At 40.2% G+C, this 13,095-nt stretch overlaps 1 protein-coding gene across 2 annotated transcripts in view; it reads left to right on the forward strand.

The window, feature by feature from the left end:
• Window positions 1-7,773: 7,773 nt before the first annotated feature.
• ehmt1b (euchromatic histone-lysine N-methyltransferase 1b) overlaps window positions 7,774-13,095 on the forward strand; it is a 37,575-nt gene continuing 32,253 nt past the window's right edge. For both annotated transcript variants that reach the window (XM_063011082.1, XM_063011083.1), the window contains exon 1: window positions 7,774-7,948. The gene's annotated coding sequence lies outside the window, so the exon portion shown is untranslated. The remainder of the gene's footprint in view (window positions 7,949-13,095) is intronic.

The following is a 13,095-nucleotide window of genomic DNA, read 5'->3' on the forward strand; positions in this document are numbered from 1 at the left end:
TCGTGGAGTGGCTTCAACAAGTGTGACGGAAGACTGGATCTCAATGAAATGAAAATTTGTGGGATGCTTTTTTAACAAAGTGGGTTACATACTGGTGGAGTTCATAACTAACAGGGTTAGTGCTGGGACTCATGAAAGAAGGCATGACCGAATATTAGAAAAGACATCAATTAAGCTTGTAGTGTCTTGGTCACTTCAGTGGTCATCTGCATCATGACCTCCAGCAAGTACGAGGGTTCTTCAAAAAGTTCCCACACATTTTTAAACTGTGTTTTTTTAAAAATTCCAAAACAAAGGACATCACTTTTCTACACGGTAATTTTTCCCAGCGTCATACCAACTTTTTAATGGCATCAGCTATAAAAAAAAATGTTTTTGGTTGAGCGTGTAGCCACTAATGCACCGCTGCTTTCACATCATCATCACATGAAAATCTTCTTCCCCTTAAAGCTTCTTTGAGTGTCCAAATAGGAGGAAATCAGATGGCGCTAAATCTGGACTATAAGCATCTCTCAGTCTCTCAGACACGACCGATTAATACTCCTCCCACCCTTATCATTTACAACCAAAATATAAAAGTACGGAAACTTTTTGAAGATCCCTTGTATCTTGAGAATGTGATATGCTCAGGGTGTGAGAGATGTGTTTCTTTTTAAATACTTATTTTTTAATACATTAAAACTCCAACATTAATAGTATTTTATTGGTGTTCTTGACCTGTAGCATGTGACACAGTTGTGCTGCCCAATAAGGCCATACACGTGTAGCATGTGAGACCTGCTTCTGCCATCGTTGCAGCCCAACTAATAAATAGGTTAAGACCACTACTTTATACCATGGTAATTTGCCCACAAGTAGCCTACAATCATCTTTTTAAATAAGAAAACATCATTTTTATTTGTCTGTATATAAATGAAATCTAGTTGGTCACAGTTTTATACTGCCCCTCTCAGCCCAAGGATGCTTTAGAAACATGACAAAATTTAGAGTCCCCCAGTACCTGTTACCAGGCTCATATTAAATGGTTTTAAGGACTGTGTGCCTAAAATCTACCCGAAGGCAGCAGCGCAGTGAATGCTTTCAAGTCAAGACCTGCCTAAAGTACCGTAAAAACAAGGACAGAAATACTGCTTCACTGTGCCAGTAAATGTTCCTAATACGTGGCAAATAGTTCTAAGCACATCGAGAGGAAAAATAAAAACCTTTAAACGAAAAACCTGACATCGGACAAGCTCGTAGAATTTACTGCTCAAACTCTAAACTTTTATTAATTAAAACAATCGTTAAACAATGGAATAAAATAAGAAAATGAATATATACCTGAAATTAACCCTGCATCCGGGACATGATACAAATTATGTTAACCACAACCAACCAGCAATGTGTCTATTAAACCCCCAAATACAGAGAGAAGAAACAATTATTCAACCACTTCTGTGTGATATATTTCCAGTTTGTTTCCATTTAAAACACATTGTCTTTTAACTCTGTGCTTATAAATATGAACAATGATGATGCAGTAATATCGGTGTAACTGTTGTTCTTGCTGCTTTCAGGTTGTCTGGCAACTTTAACTTTAAGTAACTTCTGGCTGCTCTTTTACCTTCCTTAATATTAGTCTGAAAGCATGTTGTGAAATATTGTGTGGTGCGTAATGTCTGTCTGGGGACGGGTTATGGTTCCATGAACTTTTCACTTGTTGTTTTTTAAACCAGCTGTATTGACAATGATGTTTTGTGTTTAGCTTGTTTAGTATTGTCTGATAATTTGTCCCTGAAAACCTTATACATAGAAGTTGATTTATTTCTGTTTAACCTTTGAAGTATATACAATATATAGCAGTTTTTTGGATTTTCCCCATATTTTTCCCAATCTAACTATTGCCAATCCCCCTATGCCAGAGGTGTCAAACTCAATCAAAGAGAGAACCAAACTTAAAAACTGAGAGCCAAACAGGATCACCGTATATTAAACAAGATAAACAGAATAGTCAATAAAGTGCAAATAGGTTGGCTACATTCATTTTTATGAATATGTGCTAGAGCCAGATGTTTGGCACCTTTTCTTGCCCGCCAGTTCATCAATGTTTGGAGTAATGTTCTGTGCTGTGGTAACTCTCAAGATGGAGTAAAGGTGTGCATCAGTGAGACGACTTCTTTGTTTGGGTTTTTTTCATTAGGCATCTGCTTCCAAACAGACAGACTTCTGATCTTGAATGAATGTGCAATAGAGTGAAGGAAAGGTGCAGGTGGGCTTCTACGTCTTGGCATGCCTGCTGTTGCAGTGCATTCTGGGACTTGTAGTATCAATGGTGTTCGTCTTATATACTGGCGGGTGAGATATAATTGTACCTTGGGCCGGATGTGGCCTGCGGGCCTTGAGTTTGACATGTCTGCCCTATGAGATGTCTCCTTGGACACGTTAGGTAGCTGGTTGCATCTTTTTATCGGCGGACTCCCACAGAAGGCTACATCATGTAAAGCACTGGACTAGTAATCAGAAGGTTGCCGATTCAAGCCCCACTACCACCAAGTTTACATTTGCATTCTTGGCATTTAGTAGACGCTTTTATCCAAAGTGACATGCAGTACTGTGACAGTATATTGTTAAAACAATTGAAGATTAGGGGCCTTGCTCAAGGGCCCAACAGTGGCAACCTGGCAGTACCAGCGACCTTTCAATTACTATTCCAGTACGTTGGGCCCCTGCGCAAGGCCCTTGACCCTTAATTTCTTCAACTGCATTTAGTCATAATTACAAGTAGGTTTGGATAAAAGTGTCTGCTAAATGTCACAAATGTAAATGAATTGAGCAACACGCTGTGAACTTGAATCTCCCTCCCTCAGGCACAGCCGGTCGTGCCTGTTAGGATACCCGGCCAAGTGTATACATTTTTAATAGTGTTTGAATACATATCTAACATATATTTCTCTATGATTATATAATATATATATATATATATATTTATTAATTCTGAAAGTCAAATTAATATATAAAAGGTTAAATAGTTATATCTCCCTGTACTGGATGTTTACAGGATTCGTCCCTGTCTTAGTCTCGCTTTGAGGCCTAATCCTATTCTCCTTCACTCACTCACTGTCTTAACCGCTTATCCAATTAGGGTCGTGGGGGTGGGGGGGTGGGGGGGTGGGGTAGCTTTTCAATGGGCGCAAGGCACACACTAACACCATGGATGGGGCGCCAATCCATTGCAGGGCAGACACACACACATACACACACCCATTCACTTACAAGGCAATTCAGTGTCTCCAATTAACCTTACTGCATGTTTTTGGACTGTGGGAGGAAACCGGAGCTCCCGGAGGAAACCCACGAAGACACAGAAAGGACCCGGACTGTGTCGCCCCGCCTGGGGACCAAACCCAGGACCTTCTTGCTGTGAGGTGACAGTGCTACCCACTGAGCCACCGTGCCGTAGTATTTATGGCCCAAATGTGTTTTTTTAAACAATTCAACATATTAAAGAAAGAACTGGCACTCTAGGGGAAATTAATTATGCGTGTTAGTGAGTTGAGACTCCAGTAAAGATGGAATCTGTTTCTGATCCAGGTTCAATATACTGTGATTCTCTGTAATTCCAGTAGCAACTGTTTCTGTGTATGTTTAATGTAAACGTTTCATCATGTTTGATTATTAATCCTGGTATGTTGTCTGTCGGCTTTTGTCCATCTTTGGCTCAAACAAAAAAAGATACGCTTTGAAGATTTTCTATGCCCTGTGTTTTCTTTGTGTGTGTGTGCAGAAGTGCATGGGTACGTGGCGTGTCGTGTATTTTCCTGTGTCAACATGAGTTATTATTTTTAATGTAATGTAAGAAGCATAGATGTTTCACCTGTATGTTTTACATCTATACATTTTCAGAGCACCCATATCTCAAACGGGTGTGGAATAATTAGGCATGGGTTTGAATTTTTAGACATTTAAATAGAAATGTTGCGTAGTATGGTGGCTTTTTTATTCTTTATTTATAACATTAAAACCATCTCCTGGTTTCTACACACACTGTGCATTTTATCAGCTACATATAAAAGCACTTTGTAGTTCTACAATTACTGACTGTAGTCCATCTGTTTCTCTACATACCTACATGCTTTCACCCTGTTCTTCAATGGTCAGGACCCCCACAGAGCAGGTATTATTTAGGTGGTGGATCATTCTCAGCACTGCAGTAACACTGACATGGTGCTGGTGTGTGAGTGTGTGTTGTGCTGGTATGAGTGGATCAGACACAGCGGCGCTGCTGGAGTTTTTAAATACCGTGTCCACTCACTGTCCACTCTATTAGACACTCCTACCTAGTTGGTCCACCTTGTAGATGTAAAGTCAGAGACGATCGCTCATCTATTGCTGCTGTTTGAGTTGGTCATCTTGTAGACCTGTATCAGTGGTCATAGGACGCTGCCCACTGGGCGCTGTTGGCTGGATATTTTTTTGGTTGGTGGACTCTTCTCAGTCCAGCAGTGACAGTGAGCTGTAGTGGTCCTGTGGGGGACCTGACCATTAAAGAACAGCATAAAATTGGGCTAACAAAGCATGCAGAAAAATAGATGGACTACAGTCTAATTGTAGAACTACAAAGTGCTTCTATATGGTAAGAGGAGCTGGTAAAATGGACAGTGAGTGTAGAAACAAGGAGGTGGTTTTATTGTTATGGCTGATCGGTGTACACGTCAAGTCGAGATTCAAGTCTCATCTGTGGTGGCCTAGTGCGTTAGAGTTCTCTGCCACCCAAACACTGTATTTTATTTTATATTTAATAAGATGGGCTATATACTAAGATGGGTGACATGATGGCTGACTGGGTTTGATCCTGACTTCTATTCACTGTTAGAAAGTGGACCAGCTTTTCTTGCACTTTAGTGTGAGTGAATGAATGTGCTACCATGTGATGCCCGTTATTGTTTCTATGTGCTGCCAGCCCCACCATGGATGGAGCAACATGTGAAACAGAGGGGAAATTATTGATGATTATTCACATCCACAGGTCACATGCTATTGATTAGCGTTAAAACCAGGGCTTTAAATCCCATAATTATTTTACCTATACACAAGAAAATCAGTGACTTCAATTTTATTAAATAAGACAATGACTATTGCTGAATAGGCTTACCATTTGATTCAGTTCTTTCAGGTGTTTTAATGCACTGGTTTACTTCTTATTGCTTACATCTTATTGATATACTGCTTATATCCATAATTATAACAAAAATCCCAAACTGCATCCTGTGTGTGGACATATTATTGATATTTTACTAATTAGACATACTCAGTACAGTAATGTGTGACACAGCCTGCTTACACCTCCACAGCTACTTTGAGCTCTGTCCTTCATCCTCAGGTGACATAAAGGCCTATAATATTCAAACTTGGTTTGGCCCGGCCCTGGTAAAACTAATTTTCCACACAACTTTAAAACAAAATCCTTTACAAGTTACTCCAGGAGTCAAATCTCATTAGAAAACTGGTCTGACTTGAGGCTATGAGGCTAGGAACTTATTTTGTAAGAAAATCACTGTGTCATAATGCAGCATCTCAAAAGTAACAAAATAAAGGCTACAAGGGTTGTGGTTGACAGAATAAAAGGGCAACTATTTCATATGTATATTTCAATACATGCCCCTTTGTGAGACGTTATGCTATGTCTAATATGCAGAGATGAGACAACGTTTACAGAACTGATTTGGTCAAAACCACTAAGCTAGTATGTATGCTCAACTCAACATTGCCTAATGTAGCAAACAAGACAATGCCATATAAGATGGCTTGAGCAAAATTAGAACTGGTGCCAAGCATGTGCTTGCTTACTCTTTTTAACACCATGCCTTAATCATTAAAAACATTGTATATTATGTATGTAGTTCTGTTCACTACTCGTTATGTACTAGGGTTCTCAAACTTTGGCCCGTGGATCATCTTAGGACCTGTTATTTCTTTACCTTACTGCATATATTCAGTCGTCAAGATGAGCTGTTGCTAACTGTTGCGGTCTATTTGGCCCAGTTGATGAAAAGGTTTGAGAACCACTGCTCTCTATTGAATAAACAGCAGTTTATTTGTTACGAAGGTAGAATGGTCTTGACACTTGGGTATTGATTGGTAGTTCTGCTTCATTTTCATTACCAAAGGTTCAAAATATTCTTTTTTTTTATTGTCTGTCATCTTGTATTAATTTTGCTGACATAAAAAGCCTGTGGTTTTGTATTTTTCTACTGGAAACTATAATTATGTGCATATGGTGATCTTTCGAGCGATGTTATTGCCTGATCCTTGTTAACGGGCTTTGGAATTCAGTAGCACCATTGTGAATTATTGTAATATTTCAAATAAACTATTTGAAACTAAGTGGTTTGGATTATTAGTCATTTGTACGACTGTTAAATGTCTGGATCGGTTACTTGACAAGGGTTCATTGTCTTTATATTCTTTCTTTGAGTCATATGAGTAGTGGTAGTGTTCGGAAGGTGGCTGGTTCAAGCCCCACCACTGTCACCTGCCATTGCTGGGCTCCTGAGCACGGCTCTTAACCCTCAATCGCTTGCATTAAATTCAGTCACCATTGCAAGTCATGCCATAAAGGTAAATGGATATCAACATGTTACAGACTGTCCACTGAACAAAACAACTAGAGGAGCACAGATCTTAAATACACTATATGGCCAGAAGTTTTAGGACACCTGACCATGAGCTTGTCACTGTCTTTGACTAAGTGTGTCACTGAGATTGGCATGTTCTCACCATGACAGCACCAAAGGTTCCTCATGTTTTTCTTTGGTTCAGCCACATTGCCAAGACATGCAGAAAAAATACACTGTTTCTTATTGCCCACAGGTGTTAATGAGTAATTGTGCTAGTCTGTATTGCCCTGAAATGGACTGCCACCCTGTTCAAGGTGTAGTCCTGTCTTGCGGTCATTATGTACAAGTGATGCTGGATCCATCCCGACCATGATCAGGACAAAGAGGTAAAAAGTATGAATGAATTAGTGATTGGAAATATGCATTTATTGTAGTTTTAATGACGAACTGTAAAGAATAAAGCATTACAGTAACAGTTAGAGGCTAGAGGTGGCTGGGTACACCTGAGGAGCTGTTCTTGCCCAAATGGTTAGCAGTGAGTGTGCCTAAAATATTCAAATCAAAAATCAAATCAAGGTTTATTTGTCATACACAGTACTGCTGGCAGTGAAATGCTTTAGTGACTGCTCAGCCACATTAGTTACAAAAAAGTACAAATAGTCCAAATATATATTATACAAAAAATATAGAAATGTAGAAATAATTAGTATTGCTGCCTAATTAGTATCGGCAACTTTTACGGTGTGTAGCTTACTACTACGCTATGTCTAATGCCCTGTGTTTGTTTGTTTGTTTATTAGGATTTGAACGTCAGGTTTTACACATTGGTTACATTCATGACAGAAACGGTAGTCACTCATTACACAAGATTCATCAGTTCACAAGGTTATATCGAACACAGTCACCTCACTTGCATGTCTTTGGACTGTGGGAGGAAACCGGAGCATCCGGAGGAAACCCACGCAGACACGGGGAGAACATGCGAACTCCACACAGAAAGGACCCGGACCGTCCCACCTGGGGATCGAACCCAGGACCTCCTTGCTGTGAGGCGACAGTGCTACCCACTGAGCCACCGTGTGGAACCTCAAACAGGTGTGGAACCGACTCCTTGATTCAAATCAAACGATTCCCCAGATAAGCCATTATAACGATACTTGACTCCTTGATTCGTGGAATCGAACAATGTGTGAGCGGACGACTCCATTGTTAAAGGTGGCGCTGTGTGTGTTCGGTAGGAATCAAGAATGAACTGAAAGAAGAAGATAAACCGCTTCTGTCTGCTCGGGGGGACAAAAAGGTTTAGGAATGCTACGGACCTGTGGAAACGTGGGATTATACACTTTACAAGAGTAAGGCAGTTTATTTAACGCTATTTTGGGTGTAATGTTGCAGTAATGTTGTGAAGCATCAGTGTAGTCGGTGTGAAGCGGAGAGTCGTAACGTTTTCCTTGACGTTTCAGTTGTTTAATTCCATTTTATTCTGTTTTTACATCTTTTTTCCAGTTAAAACTGTATATGAGGTTGTTACTCAGGATATTTCACACAGACACAATGTTTAAACATCCCGCCTGGTGGTCTTGGTGCTCGTTAAGTTATGCTTCAATGATTAGCGCTGTCTAAGAAAGTAAATCTACCGGCCCCGGAACATGTATAATATTCAGCCCCAATCTGACTCATAATAACAGACCTAATATATGCTCGTTCCGGGGCCGCGTAATATCCAACGTCCACTACTGTATGTAGCTACATCAGTTTGTAAACACAGATTTTTGTGTGTGTTATATTTTGCTGAAAGTGAAAGCATTCCAGAGTTGAAATGCCAAGCGAATCTGCAAATTTATTCAAATATTCATTCTTTTTTTTTTTTAAGTGTATATATCAACTTTAAATGTATACAAAATGCATGCCCCATATCATGATGCTCCCACCTCCATGCTTTACTCTGTATATTTACATTTTCATTTTCAGCATTTAGCAGACGCCTTTATCCAAAGCGACTTTAGACATTAGAGTTACAGTACACAGTCTGAGCAATTGAGGGTTAAGAGCCTTGCTCAGGGGCCCAACAGCAGTAACCTGGCAGTGGTGGGGCTTGAACCAGCGACCTTCTGATTACTAGTCCAGTACCTTAACCACTAGGCTACGGCTAGCAACCGCCCTCTGTTTTGGAAAGACTTCACACGATTTTGGAGTGTATCCGGGTCAGGCATCTCTTGGAATTGCTGTTCCAGTTTATCCAAGGGTGTTCATCTCATCTGGTTTATCTGTGTTTATGTCAGGGCTCTGTGCAGGTCATCAGGGTGCCTCCTCACCAGACTTGTCAAACATTGTCTTCATTGCTGTTGGTTTGTGCACAGAGGGACAGGCATGCTGGATCAGGAGAGCATCTAACCCAATTTTGGCATGAAAAATGTATTTCATTTGTATGTTTTGATTTTTACACCCGTCAGCAATGGGCGTGGCTAAAAAACAGACTTTAATAATAAGAGGTGTTCAGATACTTTTGGCCATGTGGTGTAATGTCATTGATGTTAAAGTCTGGTGATTGGCTAGTCCATGCATCAATGTGTTCATCAGACCACTCTTGAATAATTTTTATTATGGCATCTGTAGGAGTATTATTATTCTGCAGTGTGGGATCCTTGGCAGGAAAACATTCACCTGGTTCTTTCAACCGTGCAATACAATCACACAGATAATAGTTTCAAGATAGCTATGCATACCATTATTGGTCCTACACCCTGGAGGCAGACATTGTTACTTGACATCAGCCTTTCACTTTAAGATTAAGGAAATATGATTGTTGTTGGGACTATTCTGAGCCTTTACTCCATCACCCCACCTCAAATAGCACATATTTTATCACAAATTTACCACACATAGGGTCCTGTGCAATCATTGAGTTAATTGAGATGAACGTGAACAGACTTTTCAAACACCCATGCCCATGTTGGTGATTTGGGGAGTTATTACCCCCATTCTCATGTGAATATTTTATACAATGTTTTGTCGTGTTCTGTTGCATATATGCACATAAATTTACTTGTGTACCAGATCAGTACCAGACTGTGTATGTCTGTTTTTGCTGCCTGTTTGATCAGTCACACCACATTAAGCTTTGAATGTCTTATATATTCACCAAACCCAGACTCGTCCATCAGACTGCCAGATAGCAAAGCGGGATTTTTAACTCCACAGAACATGTTTACAGTGCTCCTGAGTCTATCGGCGGCTTCCTCCGCTCCTGAGTCCAGTGGCAGCGTGCTTTACACCACTCCAGCCGGAGTTTGTCATTGTGCTTGATGATGTGAGGCTTGTATGCAGCTGCTCAGCCCTAGGAAGCGCATGCAATAAAGCTTGTGGTGCACAGTTTTTGTGCTGATTTTAAGGCCAGAGGAGGTTTGGAACTCTTTGTGCCCCTTTATAGTCTGGTCTTTTCCCAGTCAGCAGACTAGTGGGCAATACTTTTGCTGCAGGCACTGCCAATTGTGCCAATTGTGCCAATTGTGTGTAAGCCTTCTAGTAACAGAGCTGAGATTTGAACTTGGGAAGTTTAGAATCCAAGTTCTGGTGTGCTAGCTGAATATCCCACTTGTCATGTGTCAGCCAACCAGAGACAGGGATTTAATAATTTCGATTAATTAAGAAAATGAAGCTGAAGCTAATCAGCTTTTATCCAAAACTGCCCAATCCTGCACTTGCAATCTATTTGCTCTACACGTCATTCCAAGTCTGAAGGAATATAACAAGCTTGAGAATAAACCAGTATTTTTTATTTTTTATTAAAATGTTCCGTTGTTTTCGCTCTTTATCTCCAGTCAACAGGAAACCTAGTAGGGTATAAACATCTACAACCTGTGGCTGTGTCCCAATCCACATCCTACTGCACTTAATACATAGATGGATGGATGGATGGATGGATGGATAGATAGATGTCTCAGTGGTGTTAACAACCTGTCCCCTTTGTTAAAGAGATACAATTAGGTCAACTAGGGTTTCTCCTTATTGCTGTTGCCATTTAATTTAGTAATATAGTGATTGCTGTTTGTACCAGTATTTATTATGTATTATTAAAATAAAATTTGCCACTCACGTGGGGAAATAAACTTTGTCCACAATCACACCAGCACCTCACGTCTGTAGTTTTTGACAGAAGCCAAAAATATGAAAGTAAAACACGTGGATTTGCGCCTCTCGTATTTCACTACTGTAAACTAATTCAAGCCATTTTGTGTTTTCAAGGCCTTGAAAGCCTTGCCCACCCAAAGGTGAAGGACCTCTGGGTAATTTGGAGCAGAGTAAGGTTCGATCTCTTTCTCTCTCTTGGCCTTTGCTGTAACGTTAATGTTTCTCTTGACATCCTCCTGACATTTCGACAAGCAGCAAAATGGCCTCTTGCTTTCAGAGATGGCCTCCTTTAAGAAGAATAAAATGAGCATTGAAATTTGAACTGACTGAGCATGCTCAGTTAAAGCTTTAGCAGAGCCGTCCAATAGAGGGAGCTGCTCTGTCACATGACTGGCAAACTGGAGGAGAGCATGAAGGAGGAGATGGAACAAGACGAAGGATCCGTTTGAAGCTCTCGTCCTCTCTTAGTGGAGGCCCCCAGAGCGAGCAGGTACGGTGCTGGTGAAGAACTGAGCTAGCTTTAGCTAGAGGGACCAAGCTTCCATCCATTCTCACTAGTTGCTCTGGGTCTGCTTCTTTTTACCATCTCTGTTCATCCCTTCATTCATGTTCATGTTGTTGAGAGTGTTAGGCAGAGAGGCGGCAGACGGCCTTTAGATTCAGGTCTGGTCTGCCACAAGCTTGGACTGGAGTGGATGATGCTGCCAGAGTCTCTCAGAGCTTTAAGCCAAACATTAGAAGGAGGGGGGTGAGTGAAATAAGATGACATGATCTCAATGTTAGAGATTTGAGTGCTTGCAGAGGGAGAACCCAGTGCCTTCAGTGGTCCTGGTCAATGGCTACAATTATGGTCATCTTGGGTTCTGTTGAAGATGCAGGGATGTCAGACTGTTGTAATGCATTATTCCGGCATTTAAAAGGAATTAAATGCTAATAAATGTTAATAGAACATCTCTCTAGTGGGCCAAGTTCAGCAGAGGTGATTGAATTAAAACTCTCAATTCCCTGTGAATTAAAATGCAAATAGAAACAAAAAGCGCTGATGTGCAGATTCATTTTGACCGCGGTTTAAATTTACACTGTAAAATGCAACATTTGATGTTTTATCTTTATAAAACTATTTGTGTATTTGGTTGGTACAACAGCGTCTTTTAACAGCAGTTAATAAATGATTTGAGACTAATGACACAATTGAATTCAGATCTAATATATTTTTAGTCTTTAGTCTTTTTATATTTTAGTCTTTAGCAAGCTTAGTGACTGTTATTTTTTAGCTTTTTTGTGCTTAATCATGCACCACATGCCAGTAAATACTATTCCAGGCCAAACATTGTTACCAGTGCAATATTTTTGAGTTCACATGCTAATGTCGATCACACTATCATGCTGGTTTTCAAGGCAGTGTTGTCTAAGGCAAGGTTTTTCAAACCCTGGGTTGCGACACACCCGGAAAAAAAGGGTTGCAGAGAAAAATAATAATAATATTAGTTAAATAATCTTGTACGGGAACGCCCCCCTGTGGGTCGCTTGAAAAAAAGGGGTCAAACATCATGGGGATTTAGTAGAGTTTTTTGCTCACAGAGATTTCTTTAAATTCTCTGCATCTTTTGATGATGATATGCACTGTAGAAGGGGAAATAGTTAACAGTCCTGAGTTGCGAAACATTGGTTTAATGTGGATACACACATCTGCTTCAATTGCTGTGTTTTTTTATTTGGTTTGTACCTGGATTTACTTTCATTTCTCTTAAATAAGGGGCTGATCATCACAGACATCAAAGATCATGTGATCACGTCTCTGGTGCAAATTTTGCCTTAATTCCTTACGTTAAATGATAGCTAACAATCATTAGTCAACACGCTTATAGCAGCTCATCAGACTGTATGCTGTTCACATTTGTAGGCAGAAATGCAACCTTAAACCATGATACTCCCTCCACCATGCTTTACAGCTGGAGGTTTTGTGTTGGTAGGCAGGGGCATTTTTTCCTTTCTCGTTTTTTTTGAATGGCCTGGAAACGTAAGACTTGCTGCAATGTCTCTATATCGTGCTGTCCTTCAATTAACACCATTTTGTTGTAGTGTTTTCCTTTGGGTTCTTTTTTTTACCACATTGATTATTGCATGTTATGCTCTTGGTGTGATTCCAGCAAGAAATCCCCATGCTTTGTGGAAGCCACTGACCTAACTGCCAGGCTGTTAGGTAGCAAATCAGCTTTAAAAGCCCTGGTGCACCCACCATCATACTTCACAGTTTGACTGCAGTTTTTGGGGTTGATGTTCTATGCCATACATTAAAGATATCTTTATCTTTAAAAAGTACACAGTACACAATAAAAACACAAGGGCCAGATTGTCATCCAAGAAC

Source organism: Trichomycterus rosablanca, chromosome 16 (assembly GCF_030014385.1).
Source record: "Trichomycterus rosablanca isolate fTriRos1 chromosome 16, fTriRos1.hap1, whole genome shotgun sequence".
Taxonomy (NCBI): domain Eukaryota; kingdom Metazoa; phylum Chordata; class Actinopteri; order Siluriformes; family Trichomycteridae; genus Trichomycterus; species Trichomycterus rosablanca.